The sequence below is a fragment of the Schistocerca nitens genome, chromosome 6 (assembly GCF_023898315.1).
Source record: "Schistocerca nitens isolate TAMUIC-IGC-003100 chromosome 6, iqSchNite1.1, whole genome shotgun sequence".
Lineage (NCBI taxonomy): Eukaryota > Metazoa > Arthropoda > Insecta > Orthoptera > Acrididae > Schistocerca > Schistocerca nitens.
The window spans coordinates 306369532-306397352 of NC_064619.1; positions in this window are offsets into that span (position 1 = coordinate 306369532).

Here is a 27821-nt window from a genome sequence, read left to right on the forward strand (position 1 = left end):
TTATTTTTTTCTAGCTAATACTCCTGTTCCTGTCTTATTCATGCTGCATATTAGGGATGCTGCTACTTCGTCGTTTGCACTTACTTTTACTAAAAAAAAGTCTTTAGTATTGTAATTTGAATGTCGCTTTCTTCTCTTTACTACCCACATATTGATAATCACATGAAATGTACATTAAAACGAAAAAGAAAGAAATCCTCCATTGCCTTTTGAAATTCTCGATTTCTGTAAGTCATGGATTTCTATGTATTTTACAGAAGTCACAATGAACCAAAATTTGACGAACTTAAAATATATAAAAAAAATCAAGAACGAATTTCTAGAAAATCAGAATTCTATTCTAAATGAGGCTCGAATCTGAAGCTGAGTAACTGACTTCATAAAAAGACATGTGTGACTTAAAGAAATCGTTTTCAATTAGAGATGTATAAACATGGTATGTAATGTGACCCCAGTAAAGCAGGCGTTAGTCAGCTACAGAATTACGAGAAGAAATTAAGTACTTGGGCCAAGGAGAAGATAGTACGGAATGTTTAATAGACTGTGGTGCATGATGCATGCTGCTTCCATAACCCGTCCAATAAATTTCGTCCTTATACGAATGCTGAACGGTCTTGGAGAGCAGTTAACTCCCGTGCGTAGGCGAGTAACACAGCCGATACCTTTACTTTGTCCTCACTTTGGGGACGTGGTAGACAACTGCTGCAAAACCGGTCGCGACGAGTGTTAAGCGAGTTGTATTTAATAGAGGCGCAAAAATTAGCATCCTCTAAACGACTCCTGCTAATAGCCTATTGACACGCATGGAAAGTTACGCCATGGAGTTTAGTACCTGCGCTCCATTGCAGGTGTCATACTGTTTCGCGTATGCGGAGTGTTGCTTTCCATGTATATGGCAGTAGAAGCTTTTAAGTAGTTTCCATAATTTCAGAGTTTTAAATACATGGAAATAATACTAATTTTTTTCTTTTTTTAACTATGGGACTTAACTTCGGAGGTCATCAGTCCCTTAGAACTTAGAACTACTTAAACTTAACTAACCTAAGGACATCACCCACATCCATGCCCGAGGCAGGGTTCGAACCTGCGACCGTAGCGGTCGCGTGGTTCCAGACTAGAACAGTTCGGCCACTCCGGCCGCCACTAATTCTTCTGCAATCATTTACTTATAAGATTTCAGTTATTAGCGACATAAGTTAACGTCCGTAGTCTTAAGTCTCCACAACGTTTCTAAACAGCCGTGTATTGTCCTATCCTGTAAGTTACAGTGTGTATTATTGTTTAAAGTACTCTTTTGCGAAGACCAACACCTTTGTTTTGCGTTGGGATATCGGGAAGTTTTGGTCTGTAACACACCTGACCTCCAATCTCAGGTAGGATGACAAGAACGAAAGTACTAGTAAATACAAAGATTCGCCTCTATAACTTCTATTTACACCTACGGTATAGCTATGGGCGCAGTCCTCTTTATTCACATCTCACACATTCTGACGCTGGAATAGTTCGAAATGGGGAAGGTTGTTTGATGCAAAGTAAACAATAGCGATCAAGACGAAACGCAGTAGTAAGCGGAACTACTATGACCGTAAACAGATATTCGTTACTTCTTGTAACCACTTCATACTGATACGAAGTAAGTTTCATGATTTCTTTAGTATGACTGGGTTAGCGTAATCATTTATTTCATCTAACAATGGCTTAATTTTCGATTTAATTGTGAATTAATGGCTCATATCCGTTGACCATTACTTTGCGCTTGAGTTTCTTTGTTCCGGGATTACTGCCGAAGTACGTATTTTACATTGAAGTAAAATAAAACAGATTCGATAGTCAAAAAGTAATAAGTAGTCAAGTAATTTTGCTCTTAGATCATAGTTATCTGGAATTTTAAGGTAGTCAGATACCGAATACCAGTGGAAGTTAGTAAAGAAATATAGCATAACAAAAGTGGAAGGATCTAAGATCTTTCTTTTGTGTGCGTCATCAGTACGGCCTCCAAATCTTCTTATCCTTTACCAGGTAACCTACTCGTTTTTGAAATGGCTAGTTCTCCTTCGTGAATTTAAGCAAAGCCAGTCCAGTGGGTACCAAGAGCTTTTTTATCTGTCTTACCACTTCTACTTTCTGTCATTCGTGGCAGTGCTGTGTATTTGTGTGTGTGTTTCTATGTGTGTGTGTGTATTAAAAACGTTGCGTCAGTGTTCTGAGGCCACGTTAAAATGCAGGTACCCCCAAGAGCTGGCTGGGTAAGTCAGTTCCCAGATCTCAAAAAGCAAAGGACCATACCTAGTGGAAGCACAGTGGTGTTCAAATCGTGCTTGGTGTTGTCGAAAGCCTTTCATGCTGCCCGAAAACGAATATGTATTTCAGTGTGATTTAAAATATGACTGACGTGCAATTGAGAACCATTTTATAATCTGAAATTTAAAAAAAAATGTTAGCGCAAAATTGTTTCGAAAGCCCATCACCATCATCAGAGAGTAATTTTTATTTTTGGGAACTTTTTTATCAAAATTCTTTTAACAAGAATATGCTCAGTACGCAGTTTCGTTTTATATAGTTTTGCTTTGTAATATTCCAACGAAATGTACGGTTCATTTTTTATCATCCAAATGAGTGATACTCCGAGGAAAAGATCACTTGTAGAAGAGGTGAAATACGATGTGCAGTTTCAGAAGGAAATTTTTAACAGGGATGCTAAAAGGATGACATTTCCCTACACCCACTGTTCCCGAAACAACCCAGTAACAACAAAGAGTGAAAATATAATGTAAATAAAAATATCGTTAAATTATTAAAATCAGTTTGTCACTTGCTCCGAATAGTTTGCTTTTTATTGATTACCAACGTTACACTTCCAACGTTCAAAAGTAAGTCGTCACTTTAAAAGGTGACTCTGTTGGCAAGGTGGAAGATTGAAAAGACTTTCTATAGTTCCACGGCAAATGCACATATGTAGGACACTGTCAATTGCAGTGAACCACTTCTTTAACGACCTTTAAATTTCGACATCAATTTTGGAAGAATAATTTCGAGCGGAGTGGTTTTTCCTGCCTGCTACGTGTGGTTGCCGGCTGCAGGTCCCTGAGGGTCGGGACCCACTATAAATATTTATTCGGCCGTATATTACAGCCGGTATTTATGTCAGATTACAGAATTCTGAAAACCGGGAGGCGGCGCGCTTATTGAAGGTGAGAGCCAGCCGCCTGAGGTGCGACTTGGGCAAAAAAAAAAAAGAAAGAAAAAGGACAATGAGCGGAGCGGAGTGAAGGGGAAAAAAGGAGGAACCGGGTGGCACCAGGGACTCGCCAAACAAGGTCCTGCTTGCGGCTCTAGCTGCAGCACTCGAAAGGACATTGACTGTGCCACGGGCAACAATCTATTTGTTTGTCTCGCTCCAGAGCCGACTGCCAGCGTCGTGGGAACGGTCATTTCCTTCGATAAATTATGCCTGATCACGAAGATAAGAAAACTTCCGCCTCTTGCAGCTGAATCTTTTATTTGTCTGTACTAGACATGTTCCACCTACTCATGCTTGGCATAATCACTGGTCTATAATAAAAAGGAGATTATTTAACTAAACACGTTTGATAGGCCTGTAGGGATCCCTGGTAGCTCATTAAAATCTATTACTCTTTACAGCTGTACGGTAGCGTTTTCTACAATTTCATGCATTTTAAGTCCTTTTCATGAATACACGTGTTGTTCCTTATGTACTGGAGGCACATAATGCACAGGTTTCCTGTAGTTGACATTTAACATCTCTATACACGTAAACTGTATTCCAACACACACTGCACATGCTTTAGGGCTGACTGAGGGATCATAGGAATTGCAGTGGATGAGAATAGAGTGAGGTGATGGAAAAGGGGTGGAGAAGTCGGAGCACTCTCTCTCTGTGTGTGTGTGTCTGTGTGTGTGTGTGTGTGTGTGTGTGTGTGTGCGTGCATTGGAGCTTTGTGTTGTGTCGTGCATTAATTTCAATATTACTCTTCTGTTATTGCTCTCTCGGTCACTGAGCTTATTTACATTTTTATTTATGGCCTTCTCACTGTAGAGTTAGCATTCCCGTTCTTTTATTGTCATTGCGTAAGACACCCATGCCTGCTTTTTTCCACCAAACAATAAGAGAAGAAGTTATGCATAATGCCTCACCACCTGCATTTCCTCCCCTCCCCATCAGTCCACTCTACCCACAACCTCTGCGCCGGCCGAAGTGGCCGTGCGGTTAAAGGCGCTGCAGTCTGGAACCGCAAGACCGCTACGGTCGCAGGTTCGAATCCTGCCTCGGGCATGGATGTTTGTGATGTCCTTAGGTTAGTTAGGTTTAACTAGTTCTAAGTTCTAGGGGACTAATAACCTCAGCAGTTGAGTCCCATAGTGCTCAAAGCCATTTGAACCATTTGAACCACAACCTGTGCAGCTCCCACGAAATCCTCAGTCAGCCCAAAGGCACGTGCAGTGCATATGTAGTTTGCTACAGTGTGAGTTTATAGAGAGATATGTTTAAATGTGACATGGAATGGAAATGAAGTCCCACGCATCTTGGCAGAGCGTAGGGGAACGATGTGGGAGACCGCACCGCCGTGATAAGCAAGGTCCTAATGGAGGTGGTTGGCCGTTGCCTTCCTCTGACCGTAATGAGGATGAATGATGATGATGAATACGACACAACAACACCCACTCATCTCGGGTAGATGAAAATCCCTGACCCCGCCGGGAAGCGAACCCGCGACCCCCTGCTTGAGAAGCGAGAACGCTACCGCGAGACCACGAGCTTCGGACTATCGTTTGGAAAAAACCTGCACTGTTTGCGTCTATAGTCTGATTAAAATTACTTCATTGTTGGCACTTCATGTGCTGGAAGTATCTTCCTCCAATCAGAGCGCTCAAAGTCACGCCTGACCTATTCGCCGTTGCCAAAGTGCCACAACAAACGGTCAGTAAACTTCTAATTCTTTGTCTGGCTATTTCATGTTACGTTTGGATCCCGAATCCTGGGTCTGGCACTTTTATCTCGCGCTCGACCGTACACACAAACACACACACGCAAAACGAAGGTACAAGCCCAAGACTGCGGGATATTGTTTCACACACGATTCGGCTTCACATATTCATCACAGAGATCGGCCTACAGGAGGTAAACTTCATACAACATGGTGTAAAACCGAACTTTTTGAAGGCATAAAATTATACTTCCAACTTGTTCTATAGGTAAATAAATATAACGAAATAATCTCTAGATCTTCCGACGTTGTTGCTGAAAAATAATAATTAAAGGAAACCCTTCGTACATCTTTGACCCGAAAAAGACGTGTAGCATTATTAACAAAAGAATTATGGATGGAATTTGCTCCTTAAGAGGTGTTACTTTCTACCCATGGAAGCATCAAGAACAAACACTAGGGCTGTTGATCATTGATTCAGAGAAAATCTCCTATAAAGTCAGTCATCATTACCTAAGGGGTGTGCTAGAGCATTTCAGATTTCCAAAAGCAACAACAGGTGTACTGTTACCAAATAAGTACCAATCGTTTTACAAGATACAAATGAATGGCTATCTCATGGAGGCATTCCCAGACCAACCTTTTGTCCGACAGGATTGTCTCTTATCAATGATACTTTCGTCACTTCGTTAGAATCATTAATCTGAACAGTCAGCACTTCAGTACAAGGATAACATGATGGTGCACAACGATTTACTGTAAACGGTATGCTGGTGATGTTACCATTACAATTACAGAACCTCAAGATAGCACAAAAGTGTCAGAAATAAAGGATGATTATAAAGAAGCAGCAGCGGCAGTGATAAACAATGATAAAACACAGTTGCTGTGGATAAATGAAAGTGTGTTGAAATGGAAGTGCTAGGACTGAAATTAGGAGAAAATATAAACGATTTAATTGACGCCAACACCAAAGCAGTGGTAAAAAAAAAAATAAGAGGTGCCGCGATAGCGAACAGTATAGAAAATTAAACATTACTATCCAAAATGTGGTGTGTTGCACAACTCATTCCTATCGACAGAAAATGTATCTCGCAATTAAAAAGTGCATAGGCTGGTTTATTTGGAAAGGTATATTGTTTCGCTTAGCCAGGGGCCAACTGACTAAACCATTTAGCGAAGGCTGCCTGGTTTTAACAGGTCGTGAAGCAAAATGCTCAGCCCTTACAGCGAAAAACCTCATACGTACCCTCAAATTACCAGATAGTCAGTCGAACTTACTAAAGGCGGGCTGGGGCAGCGTGACAGAAAGTAGAGATAATGGAAGGATGCCAGCAAATATAATACATGATTTGAAACTACATAATACGTTTTAGAGTAGTCACCGAATGTAGAATTCTATACGGCTAAGAAAATAATTGAAACTATTGTACAACAAACTCCGTGTCCCACAACAAACAAGATAAAACTCAAAGACAAACTGGAAGACGCTCTGATTAAATTTTGCAGACAAATCCTTAAGTTCAAGGTTGCCCTTAGCGGCTTACATGTTTATAAATGATTTAATCCCTAAGGCTGCTCGGCGCCACAGGATAAAACTAACCAGTCATCCATACTGCCGGTACTATAGAGAGGTTGACAATGCCGTACACCGAAGAGTAGGTTGCTCCAGAATTGCAGGTCTATGGAAATGGATAAACTTTAACTAATTAAGTTTTCTACCAACCACTGTCAAAGAAATAAACACCTAGAAATAACGTATATGGACGTGAAAGCGTTTCCAGGATCCAAGATAACAACACTCATGTGGTTCGTATACTGTTTTATAAAATACATATTCAACGAGGTAAGAGAGTTTATATATGACCTGAAACAACACTTGAAGAACGAAAAACAAGAAATCCGGAACAGTCAATGGAAAAATTCTTACCATTTATACAGCTCATGTAATTTTATGTTTTTACATATATTAAAAAAAAAGTGATAACGTCACAGTTCCGGTGTAAGTGTGTGTGGGTTCGAATATCGCTAAGTGACACTAATATTTTTAATCTTCATGACTCTGAAACCAATTAATTCCAAATAATAATAATAAACTATTTTTTTAAATCTTTTGTTGCATCATTTTCATCGTCGTATTGACTTTTTTATTTGCTCTTATTTTTCTTCCCATCGTTCTTCTTTCTTTTTCAGGTTGTTTATGTCGTCTATAACCTGAAAATGAGTTCCAACTAGGAGAACCCATCGGTCGGCATCGCGTCAGCTCGCGTAGCAAAACCGAGAAGTTTCAATTCGCTTTTAACGCTGCAACAGATTTTTTTTTTTATTTTCTGTCTTAAGTTTGCTCGTACGGGTCAGCTTTAAAAGCCGTGAGCAAAGCAGGCGTGATTAATAGTTGCGTTGCAGTTTGCTGACCGCCGTTTTCTCGGATACATTGCACATCAAGAGGTTGTGGTTAGAATAGGACACGAATTTAAATTCAGGGCTACAAAACACGTTGTCTGCCGCTGTTCAGTCATTGATCACTTAAAATCAGCTGTGGACAGTGCATCTCGCGTTCGCGACATACCTGGTGGGAGCAGCTTCCAACGTTGCTCCCCGTAACATGAACAGCATTTCAACACTTCTGAAGGGAAATGCCGCGTTTACGTGTTTAACCGAGTGGCAGCGGATTTGGCAACACTTTACACTAAGTGATAGACGTCAACTACAAGTAATTTGAAACAGACTGCAGTATACACGGAACACGAGGACGCATGAAAAGGACGTAAAATGAAAGCAATGTAAAAAAAAAAAACTTTCTTCGTATTATAGATGCCTGAAGATGTCTAGCACAAATAGGCGAAACATGTTTGGTACCCACAAATAAAACATTGTGGCAAAAGATGGAATTTTTCTGATATTTATGATAAAGCATAATTTTAGTGACAACTGTGGTAAAAGTGGTTGTACATACTAACAATATTTTTCTGTAAAATATTTTATAATCAAAGTATGTCAACATCTACGAGAAGTAGTAATTTATTTTTAATTATTAGCTGGAAACAATCAAACTGCTGCCATGAAACCTTTTGCAATGATGGATGACTTAGCGGAGACCTTGCTAACACAGGTGTCCACAAGAAGGGGCAAAGGGAGGCACTGGATTCATTACAGAATTCTTGTGCAGTTCTAGAAGTGATTTCCTATGATAAATGTTAAATTGCTTTACCTAAATGCACCATTATAGAGCTGATCACAGTGAGACGATACGATGAATTTGGCAGTTGCTGTGTAACTTAAGTTCGTGGATTAAAAACTGTCTTGTTTGTAGTTTATTCTTTTACTAACAACGGGTTTCGCATTTGTGGGGCATCTTTAGAATAGGGATAGCAAAATAAGCAAAACTTGGGGTACGGTCCTAGCATTCAGTATTCTAAACGTGAATAAGGAATGTTTATTAACCTTAATATTTTCCTTTTACAACAGTTTGGAAACCATGAAGTGGATCTGAGCTACACTGAAGCACGCGTTAAACGACATAAACTCGCAGAGCCCTTGTCAAAGACATCTAATATAATGTAGTGCAGAATGTTAAATACATAGTTTAATTGAACGAAACATAATAAAGTCATACCAGCAGATTAAATATAGATATAATGGGGATCAGTGAATTGAAATGGGAAGATGACAAGAACTTCAGGTCAGCTGAGTAAAGGGTAGTATCAACAGCAGCAGAAAATGATATGTCGGGGGTAGAATTCGTTATGAATAGGAAGGTAGGGTAGAGAGTGAGTTACTGTGAACAGTTCAGTGACAGGCTTATTCTCTTCAGAATCTACCAACACTGACAATGAAAGTTCAAGTATTTATGAAGACGTCGCACGCTGAAAACGAAGAAACAGAGAAAGTACATGAGTATTTTGAACGGGTAATTCAGCACTAAACGTTGATGAAAATCTAATGTTCACGTGGGACTGGAATGCGGTGGTAGGAGAAGGAGTGGAAGAAAGGGGTACAACACAATATGGGCTTGGTTCTAGGAATGATAGCAGAGAAAGACTGCTCTCGTTCTGCAATAAATTTCAGCTAGTAATAGCGAGTACTCTGTTCAGAATCACAGAGGAGGACATGCGCTTGGAAAAGACCGGAAGACACGGGAAATTTTCAGTTAGATTATGTCATGGACAGGCAGAAATTCCGAAATAAGACACTAGATTGTAAGGCGTACCCAGGCGCAGATACAGACCCAGTTCACATTTTAGTACTGATGAAGAGTAGGCTGAAGTTTAAAAGGCTAGTCAGGAAGAATCATTGCTCAAAGAAGTGGGGTGCGTAAGTGCTAAGGTACGAAGAGATACGCTTGAAGTCCTCTAAGACCGCTGCAGATACTGGGATAAGGAATATCTCACAAGGGAAACTCCCCATCGCACCCCTCCCCCCTCCCATATTTAGTCGTAAGATGGCCCAGTGGCTAGGGATACCTCGTCAAAAACTGAACACAGGTCAACCATGAAAGCAGGAAGAAGACGTACTGAACATTGAAAAGAGAAGCAAAGTTAAAACAGTGAACGGTCCAGGATAAATATGTACAGTATTGAGCAAACTAGTGTATCGCCAGTGTCGTGGTTATGTGGATACGGTGTTGGATCAAGAAGGGGAAGATGCGGATCCAAATCTCGCTTGAGCCCATCTTTTTTGCCTCACAAAATTGTGAACCGTCCGTCCGGTTATTGACATATCTGTACGTTGTGTTCAGATGTGGCAGTGTCGTGGTGTAACGTCCGGTTGTAACAGTGAGTTGTAAGAAACGGACCTAAGATTTATCTACCTCCTATTTGTTCTACACAAGCGCACTCTCGCGTCCCGTTTTGGAACTTTTGATTTTTTAATTCCTTTGTTTAACATAGGTTACACCAGCTGATTTATTGTTTTCATTTCTGTGTAAGTTCGATGTGGCATCTCGTCTGCCCTCACTATTCATCACATTTACTTGCGACAGTAATATATTCTTAACATGTGACATCGTCTATAACAAATGAATAATACAACAACTGGCAAGACTACGGAAGGAGAAAAGACACGTCAATGACCGAACCATCTTACAACTAAATCTCAGGGGGGTGCAATGAAGAGTTTCCCTAGTGAATAGGCACAAACGTTGGTGAGGAATGGACATCACAGAAGTGGGAAAGAAAACCGTATGTACAACGAAGGCAACTGCGAATAAACCATGGATAACTGAGGTAATACTTCAGTTGGTCGACGAAAGAAGGAAGTACAAAAATGTTCAGGGAAATTTAGGAATACAGAAGCACAAATCACGTAGGTGTGGAATAAATCGGAAGTGCTGGGAACCTAAGCCGAAATGGATGTATGAACAATGTGAAGAAATCGAAAACGGAATGATTGTCGGAAGGACTGAGTCAGCATATAAAAAAGTCAAAACAACCTGCGGTGAAATTAAAAGTAAGGGTGGTAACATTAAGAGTGCTCTATGGATTCTACTGTTAAATGCAGAGGAGGGAGCTCATAGGTCAAAAGAATAGGTTGAAAGCCCTATGAGGGGGAAGATTTGTCTGATGTAATAGAAGAAGAAACAGGAGTCGATTTAGAAGAGATAGGGGATCCAGTATTAGAATTTAAAGGAGCTTTGGAAGACTTCAGCTAAGGCAGAAGGGATAGATATCATTCCATCAGAATTTCTAAAATCATTGGAGAAAGTGGCAACAAAACGACTATTCACGTTGGTGTGATGAATGTATGAGTCTTGCGACACACCATCTGAGTTTCGGAAAGGTACCATCCATTCCGAAGACAGCAAGAGCTGACAAGTGCGAAAATCATCGCACAATCAGCTTAACAGCTCATGCATCCAAATCGCTTACAAGAATTATGTACAGAAAAAAGGGAAAAGAAAATTGAGGATGCGCTAAATGACGATCATTTTGGCTTTAGGAAAAGTAAAGGCTTTAGGAAAAGTAAAGGGGCAGTTCTGACGTTTCGGTTAATAATGGAACCAAGACTGCAGAAAAATCAAGACACGTTCATAGGATTTGTCGACCTCATAAAAGCGTTCGACAGTGTAAAATGGTGTAAGATGTTCGAAATTTTGAAAAACGTTGGGGTAAGCTATAGGAAGAGACGGGTCATATGTACAACAGCCAAGAGGAAATAATCAGAGTGGACGACCAAGAACGAAGTGCTCGCATTAAAAAGGGTGAGAGACAAGGACGGAGCTTTCGCCCCTACTGTTCAATCTGTACATCAAGGAAGCAATGTTGGAAATAAAAGAAAGGTTCAGGAGTGGAATTAAAATTCAATGTGAAAGGTTATCAGTGATACGATTCGCTGATGATATTGTTATCCTGAGTGCAAGTGAAAAGAATTATATGATGTGCGAACGGAATGAACGGTCTAATGATTACAGAGGATGGATTGAGAGTAAATCGAAAAAAGACGAAGGTAATGAGTAGTAGTAGAAATGCGAAAAGCGAGAAACTTAACATCAGGATTGATCGTTAAGAAGTAGATGAAGTTAAGGAATTATGCTACCGGGGCAGTAAAATAACCAGTGATGGACGGAGCACGGAGTACATCAAAAGCAGACTAGTTATGGCTAAAAAGGCATTCCTGGCCAAGAGAAGTTTACTGATATCAAATATCGGCCTTAACTTGAGGAAGAAATTATTGAGAATGTATGGTAGTATGGTAGTGAAACATGGACTGTGGGAAAACCGGAACAGAAGTGAAGCAAAGCATTTGAGATGTGGTGCTACAGACGAATGTTGAAAATTAGGTGGACTGATAATGTAAAGAATGAGGAAGTTCTACGCAGAATCGGAGAGGAAAGGAGTATGTGGAAAACACTGATAAAGAGAAGGGACAGGATGATAGGACATCTGTCAAGACTTGAGGGAATGACTTCCATGGTACTAGAGGGAACTGTAGAGGGCAAAAACTGTAGAGGAAGACAGAGATTGGAACACATCCAGCAAATAATTAAAGACGTAGGTTGCAAGTGTTACTCTGAGATGAAGAGGTTACCACAGGAGAGGAATTCTTGGCGGGTCGTACCAAACCAGTAAGAAGACGACAAAAAAAATGTCCAACCCCGCCCACCCGGATACATTTCTGCTGACGCACAGACTTGGTTATGGAAGTTTGTATTTTGGCTGTTGTGGTAAGAAGTCGTCTTGGAAGTGTCATCCTCGCCGTGCAGTGGTTTCTGCATCCGAGGAAAGAAGACTTGAGTACCACCTAAGGTAAATATGGGTGCTGAGATTTTTAAAGCCTAAAGAAGCAGCACATTTAACCCTTTCCTGTGCACAATGAGCTTTGGCTTTGCCGGGAAACAAGAGCACCGCCTTTGATAGTTTCCCGCCTCGCCGTGACAGCCTCGTCATGACATTTCAGTGGTCTGCTCCTCCGACAGTTTACCCCTGACGAGCATAATGTGTCAGTGTCAGACAGTGGCAATCTCAGCAACTCTCAGCGTGACCTTTACTGGTCCTCAGTGGGCCGCGTCATTTGGTTTTGGCTGCTCTAGCGATATGCAGTACTACTGTGGTGCGGGAGTTCCTTTTGAGCCGGAACTGCAGGCGTGTAACGAGGAAGTAATCACGTAACTTTATTTCTTAGAGTTAAAAATTAAAATTTCATGGCAACCTTAGTGCTATGATTCAAATGGCTCTGAGCACTATGGGACTTAACTTCTAAGGTCATCAGTCCCCTAGAACGTAGAACTACTTAAACCTAACTAACCTAAGGACATCACACACATCTATTCTCGAGGCAGGATTCGAACCTGCGACCGTAGCGGCCACGCGGCTCCAGACAGTAGCGCCTAGAACCTTTCGGTCACCCCGGCCGGCCAACCTTAATACTGTTATGTAAAAATTGTTAATGAAGCTGCCTTGTACGAAAACTAGGTATCTAGAGCTGGGTTTACACACGAAACTAAAGTGAGGTGGGAACAACGAGATTCTTGTGATGTCACTCAAGTGACGCCTCTTATTCCATGCCACTAAAAGCTAAAATGTTTCTTAACTTTTTGATGCCGTCGCCCTTCCCCCACCACAGACTGGCATCGTTTGTCTGCTGCCTGCAGTTTAAAACGCCATCTGCCTGTAGCAATTTTCGTCGCATGTCACAACATAAACATGAAAAGAATGATTTATTGGCGACGGCAAGAGACTAAGTTTGAAGTAGCCTTTTTTTGTACTGTTAACTGAAGAGTAAATGACATTTTCATGAATACACGGGCCTCATTTTTTCTTATATGTTGAGTAGAAAATTTCTGAAATGCAATGAGATAGTTGTTATGAGCTGGATAACCATACACCGCCTGATAAAAAATCTGAAGCACACATAGAGGTAAGAGGACACGAACTCCACGGGTTGAGAGAGTATGTGATGTTATTTCTCTAATAACAAAATCGAGTCAAATTTACAAAGAATTTCGTAATAGGAGATTACGTTGAGCTCACTCTGGCATCGATGCATGCATTCATTCAGAAAGTTCAGATAGACCATAGAGACACGTACCACATTTGTGAACGAGCATTGTCATGTTGAAAAATGATGTCACGATATTGTCACGTCAGAGGTGACCCATGAAAACGGAGGATGTCAATGACGTACTGTTGTGCCGTCATAATTTGCTGAATCACCACCAGCCGTGAACTGGTAGTAACCTATGGCTCCCCACACGACGACTCAAGGAATAAGACCTTTTTGCTCCTCCAAAAAATTGGAAGAATGGTTTTGACCTCTCCCCAGGTCGCCAACGTACTCGCAGACGATGGTCGTGAACTGCAATGCAGAACCGCGATCTATCGCTGAACACACTAAGATGCCATTTTGGAAGCAGCCCGTGCTTCTCTGTCACAGCAGTCACTCCAAAATCAGCCATTTGTGTTCTGTTATCGGCAGCCTGCATGTGTGTCAGTAATTCCCTAATCAAGATGCTTTACGCTCCAGACCATTGCTGGGATTGTATTTTGGTGACTTATCGGATTTAACTGAGAATTAATTAGACGAGACGGGAGAACTTCAGGCTAATGTGTCACTAGCATGTGTTCCCAATACTAGAAACAGTAAATCGCACTGACTAATTCAGATACTGTTGCTCGACGTCAGAACCTCAACTATTTTAATCCGTGCGTGGTGAAGAGGTTGACCCTGAAATGTTCTTTTTTCTGATGAAGCATGGCTGCATTAATGAAGTTAAGTGAACTTCCAGAACAATCAACTTCGCAGTTCAAAACATTCTAATTAGATTCATGTTGTGAGAACAAGAGTGCGTTGTACAGTTAGTGCAACTCAAATTATTGGACCGATCTTTTTGCATCAAACTATAATTTCTAAAAAGTGTATAGACAACACACTGCAATTTTCTTCAGAGAAGTAACGAGTAACGAATCGACCTAAGGATATTTCATGCAGGAGAATTTAAGAGCGCACACCGACATTGTGTATTGACTGTATTACGCCGTGAATTTAATGGCAGGATAGGTCCTATCATTAACGCACCGGAAACACAATTTTCTGGATGCTGGAGTTCAAATGTCTGACTTAAACTCCTGTTGTTGGACATGAAAGTCCACTATAATTAATGAACTTTCGTGTCCATCAGAGCATACAAACTATTTTTACGCCTTAATCATTTTTGACACAATAATTATGATTCATATTCCTCTTATTTGGTCCTTAGGGTAGCGTTAGTGCCATAACCTGCGCTATTACACTAAGTCCAAATTAAGTAGTTGCAACTGGCACTATGCTGAACATACACTACTGGCCATTAAAATTGCTACACCAAGAAGGAATGCAGATGATAAACTGGCATTCATTTGCCAAATATATTATACTAGAACTGGCATGTAATTACATATTCACGCAATTAGGGTGCATAGATCCTGAGAAATCAGTACCCAGAACAACCACCACTGGCCGTAATAACGGCCTTGATACGCCTGGGCATTGAGTCAAACAGAGCTTGGATGGCGTGTACAGATACAGCAGCCCATGCAGCTTCACCACGATTCCACAGTTCATCAAAAGTAGTGAGTGGCGTATTGTGACGAGCCAGTTGCTCGTCCACCATTGACCAGAAGTTTTCAATTGGTGAGAGATCTGGAGAATGTTTCTGCCAGGGCAGCAGTCGAACATTTTCTGTATCCAGAAAGCCCTACAAAGGACCTGCAACATGCGGTCGTGCATTATCCTGCTGAAATGCAGGGTTTCACAGGGATCGAATGAAGGGTAGAGCCACGGGTCGTAACACATCTGAAATGTAACGTCCACTGTTCAAAGTGCCGTCAATGCGAACAAGAGGTGACCGAGACGTGTAACCAATGGCACCCCACACCATCACGCCTGGTGATACGCCAGTATGGCGATGACGAATACACGCTTCCAATGTGCGTTCATCGCGATGTCAGCAAACACGGATGCGACCATTATGATGCTGTAAACAGAACCTGGATTCATCCGAAGAAATGACGTTTTGCCATTCGTGCACCCAGGTTCGTCGTTGAGTACACCATCGAAGGCGCTCCTGTCTGTGATGCAGCGTCAAGGGTAACCACAGCCATGGTCTCTGAGCTGATAGTCCATGCTGCTGAAAACGTCGTCGAGCTGTTCGTGCAGATGGTTGGTGTCTTGCAAACGTCCCCATCTGTTGACTCAGGGATTGAGACGTGGCTGCATGATCCGTTACAGCCATGCAGATAAGATGCCTGTCATCTCGACTGCTAGTGATACTATAACACCCCACCCGTCACCCATCTTGTTTTGGGGTGTGTTCATCCCAGCTAATTGACAAACAGATCAACCGAGAGTGCAAATCTGCCGCAATATCGGATAACGTACAGAAAGTAATAAGGCCCTGTGACTCCTGATTGAACTGCGGTGGCTGTGTTAAAATTAATTGATTCAGAATTGATCCCTTTTAAGTAAAAAGGGGTGCACGTTGATGTTATATTCAGCTATTGAACACCAAATGCAAATGTTGAACATAAAATTAATTAAGAAAGTGACTTGGGATATCAACTATTTGATTGAAAACAGATGCAGTCGATTCGCACAAATTTATTTTAACTCACGACCTTCCATCATCACATTACATGACTCTCCTAACAGGAAGTGGGAATAAATTGCGTTTATGTGGAGTAAAGCGCGATAAATCAAAATTAATTCCTATCGAATGACCCAGGCATAATGCGAAGTGTGAGAAGAATTCTACAATACACGGCCCATAAAACCCTCTTGGAAATTTTGCTGACGTGATCCAACAAATTAATCAGTGGCCTAACTAATGAGGAAGTATCGAATAGGATTGGGGAGAAGAGAAGTTTGTGATACAACTTGACCAGAAGAAGGGATCGGTTTGTAGGACATGTTCTGAGGTGTCAAGGGATCACCAATTTAGTATTGGAGGGCAGCGTGGACGGTAAAAATCGTAGAGGCAGACCAAGAGAGGAATACACTAAGCAGATTCAGAAGGATGTAGGTTGCAGTAGGTACTGGGAGATGAAAAAGCTTGGACAGGATAGAGTAGCATGGAGAGCTGCATCAAACCAGTCTCAGGACTGAAGACCACAACAACAACTCAAGCCGGAGTGCAATATCACCGAATTCAGCGTGGTGGGGTGGCGTCGTTGTGCGGACGTCTTCCGGCCTCGCGGTGCTGTGAGACTGCGCTCTTCTATTCACTCCTAGTACATAGCTCAGTACATAGCCGAACGAAAACTTTCTATCTCCAAGCTCAATCGTTCCGTTTAAAAAGTCCTAAACTGCAGAGATGCTCACTCTCTTTCAGCCAAGCTGAGTAAAGAACGCCACGTCCGCACTCTAGGCAAGCTGAGAATGGAACACCTCTACAGAGACTTCTGCCAGTCTGCTCTTCGCCTCAGTTTCCCCTCCAGCAAAATCACTTACGCCAATTGCAGCGCAAGTCGCGTTAATTATGTGTCACTTCCAAATGCCGACCAATGCCTGCTCTGGGAAGTGAACAAATTCCCACAAAATTTCCCTTCCTCCCAACTTCTGCTATTTAGCTCCTCTCAGGCCACCCATCAAGGTTAGCATCTGCATAAAACAATTTTTCCGAAATTCTGACTCCCAGGAGTGTACTTCAAATTCATTAGTCCTACGTTCCCATCGGAAGCCGGCGTATTTCATTCTGTCGCTCTTCACGTGATTTACTTCAGACTCTGCAGACCGTGAATTCAGCGTGAAGTTGCTATAGTCACGAACACGCATCTTTCGGCCTCTGTTGACCGCTCCACCATAGCTTTGCGCGGCTTTCTTGCATGTTTCACTGAAAACGGGATGACAGACATTTATCAACAGGTGTACAAGTTCTCCGTCTGCTTCCTGGTACAACAGCATGGGGTCACTCACCTTAAGACAGCTGGAGGCCGCACCCCGTTACCGCTTTCTCAGAGGTTGAGCCGCCCTAAGCTGCCTATTGTCGCTTCCCTTCGTCGCTCCCCAGCTGCGCGCCGCCATCCGGCTGTGGTCAACTCTGAATGCTTTCCTGGGATAAATTAGCCTCTAGTAAATCGACGCATTTCCATAAAGTTTTCATGTCACGTGAATTACTTTAAAACCATCACCCAACATTAATTATTCCAATACGTCCACACTATACCCTGTACAAGATGCATTGTACCTTGTCAGTCATTTTTGTTCAGCCCTGCTGTTCGCTCAACGTGAGTTCTTGCGGTAGAGTCCCCTCAGTTACATCTGAAAACCTGGCTTAAGACATTTATCGCGGTGCAACTCTTCCTATGAAGGGCCCGTAGCCTGGAAACCTCCTACTTCGTATTCTTGAACTTAGGTGAATGCGTAAGATATGTCACATTAGTGAAATGCTCTAAAAATATTCCCCTTGTACAAAATTTCGCCCTATGAATAATTATTAATTCTGTCTGACCATTGTTTAGTTGAAATATTTATTTTTCAAGGGGAAAGGGGAGACTGAACGAATATCTGGATGAAAGCAAGAATAAAGATTGTACGATATAACTTCGTGGTGTTATTCATAAACGTGACTGTGACCGCCCTTACAAGCAGATAACGTGCAATGCGGATGTGAAACCTCACTTTGCTAGTTTAACCTCCCTCCACAGAAAGAACAGTTTCGAAATCTCACAAGCTGTGACATACCTTGCTGGCTATACCATGGATGCAAAGAAATAAAACTGAGACTGCTGATGACAGCTCCTTTTTGACTAACAATTCCGCTGAAGGATCAGTGCATGCAGTAACTTGTTCTCAGATCACCTAGTGTCTAGTAAAACTAGAATGGCACATACAAACAAGTGGAAAACCGTGTACACTTCATGAACGGCTGTAGAATAGAATAAAACTCAATACTTCTGTGAAACTGCTGGGTATTAATGAGTAACTCTACATGCATTGCTAACAAATTACATTTGTCTTGTGATGGGTCATATGTTGTACAGTTTCACGAAACATGGGAATGACTACAAACGAAAAATCCATATACTGTAGAATACTCTGAGAAATATTAAAATCATGGGAGGCAACGAGTGTCATGCTCTGCCCTCAAGGACGGCCAACTGAAATACTGGTATTGTTATGTGTGCACCCAATGAGGTTTTCTCTTTAAATAACGGACACTAGGCCTGGACACAACTGCTAACAAAATGCTACGCCAAGCTGCGCTAGCATGTCACGTACCGGGTGGTTGCAATTAAACTGACGGCGTTCCGAGCGCTGCAGTGCCGGCTGTGTAAATTGCAGGACGCTGAAACATCGCAAGTATGTTTATTAACCGATCTGTTAGCGGAACACCAGAGAACGTTCTGAGAAAAAAAAAAGAAACGTTCCTGCTTCTTCCCTACAAATCTTGTAGGCTACAGCATAGGAATGAGCAATGGAATGTAGCCTCAACCCATACAAACCGAGTCAATAAACCAACCCAGACCGGTACAAACACCAACAGAGAACAGCAAGCAATGTAGAGTGTCTTGTCTAGCATTCAACAGGCATATGTTGACCGTTCTCTGTCACGCAGGTGATTGGTCACCCTACGGTACTTCCAAAGGTATGAACTACAAATGTGCCTTCACCTTGCAAGGCAAAGATTTTGGTACTCTTAGCAGTCGGAAACTGAGGTACAGAATGTCTTCCCAACACTTACACGACCCACAACTCGTATAAATATGAAGAACTTGAAAGGAGACTTTTAACGAAAGGCTTCCAACACTAAACACTAGGAAAAGAATATAATCCTGGCCACCCCTGTATGATTGTCCTGTTCACTACTGTGGATGCTATAGCTTGTTTCCAGAATCCGGTGGGCAGGAACTGTGTTCAGACGGCAGCGCTTGTAAATGGCTTGTGATCAGAGGTGATTACACTGGCCCTGCGATTTCCCACGATGGCTGGTTTCTTCCAGCGCCTGATGGAAAGAAATTTCTGGACGTCCTGGCAGAAAGTGCGATTAGTGGAAACAGGAAACAGTCAATGAAAAAATTCCGGAATTCCGTTGCTGTTGCTGACTGACTGAAAGGGCTGAATGTTAAGTAATTAATTTCGTGCCGTAGTTCGGAACTCGCGAAAGCGAAGACGTGGCCAGCAGGTCTCGTACGTTTACGAGCGTAGCTGATGTTTTAAAAGCGTCACGTACCGAGTGTTTATAAGTAAGCTGTTTATAATTAAACTGTTGCAGAGCGGGCTGCGTACATTAAAGGACGCTGAAACATCGTAGGTATGTTCATCATAGGTGCGCTCGCCGAATAGGCTTTAAATAACAATAGTCCCACATATTGCCAACAGCTGAAAATATGATGCTGTAAGAGTTAGAATGTCGTGTGAGTTGAGGAAAAGGGAAGGAACGAGCAATGAGACCGCTACATTTATTACGATATGGTCACAAGCTGCAACAAGTGTTCAGTATGGTCTCCCAACTCAGAAACATGATGCATCCGTAACACGGCATGGTCGACAGTTGCTCGCAGCATATCCGGTGTAATCAGAGTGACAATTCCTCGTATGCTCTCCTTCAGATCAGGAAGACTCCGGATACATCCCTGAGAGACAGGAGCTTTCAGATATTTCCACAATCACAAGTCACATGGATTTAGGTGGGAGACCTGGGAAGCCACACATCCTGAAATTGCCTAGAGGTGATACGGTCGTTACCGAAAGTTTCTCAAAGTAAATCTTTTACATGGCAAGCGACATGTGGTTCTCGCATGAAAAGTACTGGTTCGGATGAAATTGCATTTTTGCAAAGCTGGAATCAAGTGCAGCACCAGAAGGTCATTCTAACATGCGGCTGTCACTCTACTCCAAAAGGCCGGAAAGGTGTCATCTGGAAGAAAAAGTGACCGAGAATGAAGGAGCTTGTGAAACCACACCATACAGTCATGTAGGTTGGGTGCAGTGGATGTTCCTGCACAATATATGGCGGAGCAGAACCCAGGATACAATAATTGCGAGCATTCACGGCACCGTGCAGAGTAAAATTTGCCCCGTCCATCCAAAGAATATTCCCCGGCCACATGTCATCCGTTTCGATGCATTCCAAAAAACGAATGGCAAAGTCACGGTGTTGTACCCTATCTTGGGGCTTCATTTTGTACACAATCAAAATCTTGTAGGCATATCAGTGTAAAATGCGCCACAAAATCCTTTGAACTGTTGCCCAGGGGAGCCAATTCCTGTGATACAGCTCGAACAGTGGCTGCAGAATTTGAGGCATGTGTTTCACCGTCGGCTACAGCTACAGTAACTTCATCAATGGCTGCCATAGGAATTGGCCCCCTCCCTCTTCCTGCTGCACCATCTAATTCACTAGATTCTTGAAATTTCTTGATCATATTCTATAGCCCATTTATTAACATGGAGCATGTTCGCAGATGTTTCTGTAGGCGATATTCTCGCAATGTAGTAATGCTATTGCTGTCGTTCTGATAAAGCAACTCTACCAGCTGTGCATGGTGTGTCATCTCAACAGCCGTACAAAAACCTTTAACCTTCTTAACACTTTACGTCAACAGTCACTTCACAAAATAAACCGACACACATCGTCAAGTGACAAACAGCATACTAATATCGAAACAGAAAACTTTCACGTTCTTACTGCTTACAGTGCCATATTTTCACCTGTTGGAAGAAAGTGGACTATTAATTTTCCAGCATACTCTGCGAACGCACCAATTAATGAATATACCTCCCAGGTTTCAGAGTCGTACGATGCCTACAGCCCGCACTGTAGCACTTGGAACATTGTCAGCTTAATTGTAACCACCCGCTAGCTATATCAAATTAGGTGTGAATAATTCTCAGGGATCGATAAAATTACTCTGCTGTTATGAAGCCTACAGGAATCTGTAAGAGTTTTCCTGTGAGAGGTCGTTGGGTTGGGCTCGTTGGTCATCTTCCGGTGTATTCGGCGAATGTTGCGATTTAGCAGCAGGCAGAGGTCTCATATCAGATGTTGGAGCCAGCAGCTAAGTGCATGTAGTGTTTAATGAACGAGGACAAACAATGAACGGAAGGAAGGAATGTAGGAAGAAAAGAGTTTACGTACCATCGTCATCAAGGTTATTAGAGACGAAGCAAAACCTTGGGCTGGGGAGTAAGGGGATATCAAATCACCCGTTTCCTTTCAAAGCAACCAAATCTACAATCGCCTTAAGTGAGTTAGGGCAATCACAGAAAACTCTCATCGGGATTGCCTTACGTGGATTTGAACCGCCGTTATCCCCAGCACGAAATCAGTGTGTTCGGTTGCGAGATCTTACAGAAAAAATAAATTTCGTTGATTCACGTGAAATCTCTAAAGGTTTTTTTTATTTTGTAATTATGATTTTTTTCTGACCATAGTGTGATGTTATTCTGTTTATGGACCAACGAGAGGCTAAAAACGAGTTGAAGAGATGGAGTGATTCTCTAAGGTGTTTGTTTTCCATTCGAATGGTTCTATCAGAGAATCATCTGGAAAGTAGATACCTACATAGCTTTAATTATTGACTAGTGAGAATTCTGAGCCTGACTCGTGGGAAAATGCGAGCCTGGTGGCCATTAGATTGCAGGGCGGAGGATTAATCCGGTTTCACTAGTAACAGACTTATTCTTCTGGACTTCGTGGCCTAGACAATGTGCCTATTCTGATTTCACTGTCAACCTGTTACTTTCTCTATATGTGAAGCTTAAAACTAATTGTGGATGTCGTCTGCATCCATTACCAGCCTTTAGAAAATATAGGTGATGGGGCTACCACAGTGAGGCCTCACGACATGGCCGACTTTTGTTAGAGGTACCGTTCCTCTAGATACATTGCTTTCTGCACAGCTTCAAAACCTCTTCTACCCTGGATTTAGTCCCCCTCCTAGACAAGGTAAGATTATCCCTGCCATCAACTTCGCCTCATTAGAGTCCCTCACTTCCGCCGTCGCTACTGTTGAGATCTTCGTCGTAAACCTTACGATCTACTATCACCCAGAGATAGGTTTCTTTTGCGAGGTATTACACCTCCCACTTGTCCTTTCTCAGCTGGACTTGGGACCACCTGTGGCAGAGTCGCCAGTAAAAGTTTCCGAGTAAATCTGCGAAGCAAAACGTGGCTTAATCTGTTTAGTGCACAGCACACTATAATAGTGAATTCTGGCCTTAGTCGCGAAATGGACTTCGCGTGACGTCACAGAATCCCCGGGATACGGACGGAAGGAACGTTCCAAGTACTCGAATCTACTTAGGGTACTGATCGACAGATTGTTCTCCTATACCCAGTACAGGTTCATAACAGTACCAGCTGCAAGAGAAAAGACCAGGACACAGTAGTGGGGTCCGTGTATGTATCTGGTTCACATGAACGAGGCCTGCAGTAGAGTACCAAGTACGGCGCCTTACCGAAGTACAGCAAGACAATCGGCTGTCACGCGAGAAGTCCCTCCCGGCGAAATGCTATGCAAGGCTCGGCTCACAGGCTCTTTGTCAGATGCCACGCCAAACCCAGCACTCTCTATCATGTATTTTATTGCTCTTCCAAATGATGTGCCGAACAATGCTGACGGTGTTCACATTATATACGGAGTTTATAGACGTTTCTTCAACTTAGATTGACTGAAAGGGTGTAGGAAACTCAGCACGAAGTAATAATCTTACGTTTACCGGCGATGTGGCTGCGATTGCAACAGCAGATGATGTCAGGACAGTGGAAGCAGGTTCTAGAGCACAGCACCACTGAACTGAAAATAAAGGTGGTATAACTTGAAACTAATGTATCTCCAGAGACTTCGTCGGTAGAACATCGTATACGTGTGTAAATTAAAATATCTGCGTAGCACTGTGGCCGCAACCAGGTTCACGTTGAATTCAGTACCAGCCAAGCAAATAGGGCTGCAGAGTTTGGTGAACCGATTTATTGAGTCTTATTTTCTCGCGATTTACTAGGTGTTTTAGTGTCACTGACACACACTTTAAGGCACTGTGCAGAAGGTAACGTGTATCAAATTTAGGATAGGGAACTCTGATCAGGAAACGAGCGCGTCGAAAGTTATAAGTGAAGAGGAGAAATTTTAAGAACTTATCACTAGTAATACGTTTATCACTGTGATAAAATATAAAATGCATTACGTGTTTTCGTACTAACTGTATCCGCCCACACAAGTTACACAAGGTGTTACACTCAGAACGATTGTTCAGAATGACATCCCTCACCTTCTATTCTGACTTTACACCGCTGCACAAAGTTCTGTGGAACTCCTTCGAGCAGCCCCCATGCAGTCTCAGGCTCGACTGGTGTCTCAAAATACTCGACGCTTTTCTTACGACCCCCTGAGAAGAAATTAATTGGGGTGAAACCAGGAGACCGAAATTGCACGAAGCAGGGATTCATTTTCCAACATTCAGCGAACGTCTGACTCAGCCTTTCATAAGTTAGATGTATTGTGAGAGGAACCAGGAAACTCCCGATCTATATTCGAAAATTACTCAGTTAATTTCCTCCATTAATGGAAGACGTCAAGCAATTATAATACATCGCCATCGCACGAACACGGATGTTCCTTGCAAAACAACTTGGGAATGTGTGAGACTTCAAATGGTTCAAATGGCTCTGAGCACTATGGAACTTAGCTTCTGAGGTCATCAGTCCCCTAGAATTTAGAACTACTTAAACCTAACTAACCTAAGGACATCACACACATCCATGCCCGAGACAGGATTCGAACCTGCGACCGTCGCGGTCGCGCGGTTCCAGACTGCAGCGCCTAGAACCGCTCATCCACTCCGGCCGGCTGTGAGACTTCCTAAGGGACCAAATTGCTGAGGTCATCGGTCCCTAGACTTACACACTACTTAAACTAATTTAAACTAACTTATGCTAAGAACAACACACACACCCATGCTCGAGGGAGGACTCGATCCCCCGGAGGGAGGGGCCTCGAAATCCGTGACAAGGCGCCGCAAACCGCGCGGCCACTACGCGCAGCCATCTTGGGAAGCCACATTGTTTGCAGTACTAACTACAATATTGTCAACAGCTTTGTACACTGTAAGGAGTGAGCATCGAATCCTCCTAAGATGCGACATGCTCTGGGAGTTGTTTAATGCTGGCGCCGTCTTTACAGATAGATTTCTTAAAAAGCCCTTTAGCGCTTATGGCTTTCCAAGTTGTTTTGCAAGGCCCATCTGTGTTCGTGGAACGGGTGCTGAACTTTACAGTTACTAAAAATGATGTGGCTCAACACGGTAATGGTTGGATTACCGCAGCTAGTACGTTGTGGTGATCTTAAAGTTAAATTGGTCTGGGGAGTTTTAATAGTAGAGATGTGACTGTTTATCGCGTATTTCAAATTAATAAGTGTTCAACAGAGACACTGGTACTTCGTATTTTTCGTCGAGTATGCCTTTGGTAGTTACGACTCGCAACCATCGTAAAGTGAATGAGTCCGAATATGGTTTCAAGGTGATCTTGCGTGTAAAAACATCAAAGTTACTGGTGATTTGAATATGTATTATTGCAATTGAAATAGAGAAGCTGTTCAAATAAAATTATACAGTGATCCTGCCAGAAGCCGAGAAGCGATTCTTCTTGTAGCTCTGTGGGGAATCCTGGGATGCTCTCCGTCTGAGGCAATTCTGGGCCTCTCTGTGAATCGAATTCCACCTGTAGTCGCTCGAAAGCCAATCTATGGTTCAAATGACTCTAAGCACTATGGGAGTTAACATCTGAGGTCATCAGTCCCTTAGACTACTTAAACCTAACTACCCTAAGCAAATCACACACATCCATGCCCGAAGCTGGATTCGAACTTGCGACCGTAGCAGCCGCGTGGTTTTGGACTGAAGCGCCTAGCACCGCTCGGCCACAGCGGCCTGCAAAGACATTCTATAAAAAATATTGATATTATGCACATTGTCTTTGGAATATGCCATTCAGGGAGCCCATTTCCACCAACTGTTCTAACAACATCCATTAATGTAGGTTGATTCTTACAAAGAAGCAGACAGCAACCAGCCACTATTAAGACTGCTATTTATTTTAGTAATTAGCGCCGTAGCTGGTTTCGAAGTGACAAGTTCATCATCAGACCGCTGTTCACAAGATTTGCCAGATACATTTTACATAATCGTCAGTTTTCGATTTTTGTTCTTCCGCTGTTGCGAAATACTCTTAGTGTGTTGGTGCCCTACGGTAGAAAACAGTGTCAGAAGTGCCTTATGTGAACATAAATAGCCACCAAACGATGAAATACAGAGTAAACAAAGATGTGAGTTTAAGTGGTTTTGGTACTTTCATCGAAAATTCCGCGCGATTTTGTTGCGAAGTTGCAGGATTGTATTTTTCAAGTATTTTGGAATACCATACGACTCAAACACATCAGGAATATTTCGCCACAGCGGAAGAATAAAAATCGAAAACTAACGATTATTTAAGGTGTATCTTGCAACTCTTATGAACACCCATCTGATGAAGAACTTGTCAGTTCGAAACCGGTTACGGCGCTATTTACTTAAATAAATAGCAGTGTTCATAGCGGCTGGTTGCTGTCTTCTTCTTTGTAAGAATAAACCTACATTAATTGTACACAGCCACGAACTCGTCATGTCAGTTTTAGACAAAATAGTAAAATCCCTTAACTTCTAGTTTCCAGGAGCAAAACATAGTATTACAGCTCATTTCCAAAAGCAGGCATAATTAGTGTTCCTTCATAGTATACATCTATCTACGGGTTTTGCATAGATACACTGTCTGATTAAAAGTATCCGGGCAACCCCCTGTAAAGCGGCACCGACCATTAACATCAGGAGAGGCGGACCCACCAGTATAAAAGGAGGCGGAGAGTATTGCGTTGTCAGTAGGGAGGCAGTAACGGCAGAGTAGGTCGGTCAGGAGAGTTCACTGACTTCTAAAGTGGATTAGTCACTGAATGTCAGGCGAATAAAATATCCTCCAGGAGCATTTCAATTCTTCTAAAGCTGCCGAAATCGACTGTCTGTCAAGCGATTATGAACTGAAAACGCAGAGAAACAAACAGAGCTAATCCAAAACCAGACATGTATGATTGCAACTGGGGATATTCATCCGCAAAATAATTGTTAAAATGCATGGTGAGCCTTCAGCGCCAGCCGCAGTGAGCGAGCGGTTCTAGGCGCTTCAGTCCGCAACCGGTGCTGCTGCTACGGTCGCAGGTACGAACCTGCCTGAGGCATTGTTGTTGTTGTGGTCTTCAGTGCTGAGACTGGTTTGATGCAGCTCTCCATGCTACTCTATCCTGTGCAAGCCTCTTCATCTCCCAGTACCTACTGCAACCCACATCCTTATGAATCTGCTTAGTGTATTCATCTCTTGGTCTCCCTCTACGATTTTTACCCTCCACGCTGCCCTCCAATACTAAATTGGTGATCCCTTGATGCCTCAGAACATGTCCTACCAACCGATCCCTTCTTCTGGTCAAGTTGTGCCACAAACTTCTCTTCTCCCCAATCCTATTCAATACTTCCTCATTAGTTATGTGGTCTGCCCATCTAATCTTCAGCATTCTTCTGTAGCACCACATTTCGAAAGCTTCTATTCTCTTCTTGTCCAAACTGGTTATCGTCCATGTTTCACTTCCATACATGGCTACACTCCATACAAATACTTTCAGAAATGACTTCCTGATACTTAAATCTATACTCGATGTTAACAAATTTCTCTTCTTCATAAACGCTTTCCTTCCCATAGCCAGTCTACATTTTATATCCTCTCTACTTCGACCATCATCAGTTATTTTGCTCCCCAAATAGCAGAACTCCTTTACTACTTTAAGTGTCTCATTTCCTAATCTAGTTCCCTCAGCATCACCCGACTTAATTACACTACATTCCATTATCCTCGTTTTGCTTTTGTTGATGTTCATCTTATATCCTCCTTTCAAGACACTGTCTATTCCATTCAACTGCTCTTCCAAGTCCTTTGCTGTCTCTGACAGAATCACAATGTCATCGGCGAACCTCAAAGTTTTTATTTCTTCTCCATGGATTTTAATACCTACTCCGAATTTTTCTTTTGTTTCCTTTACTGCTTGCTCAATATACAGATTGAATAACATCGGGGAAAGGCTACAACCCTGCCTTACTCCCTTCCCAACCACAGCTTCCCTTTCATGTCCCTCGACTCTTATAACTGCCATCTGGTTTCTGTACAAATTGTAAATAGCCTTTCGCTCCCTGTATTTTACCCCTGCCACCTTTAGAATTTGAAAGAGAGTATTCCAGTCAACATTGTCAAAAGCTTTCTCTAAGTCTACAAATGCTAGAAACGTAGGTTTGCCTTTCCTTATTCTTTCTTCTAAGATAAGTCGTAAGGTCAGTATTGCCTCACGTGTTCCAGTGTTTCTACGGAATCCAAACTGAGCCTGGGGC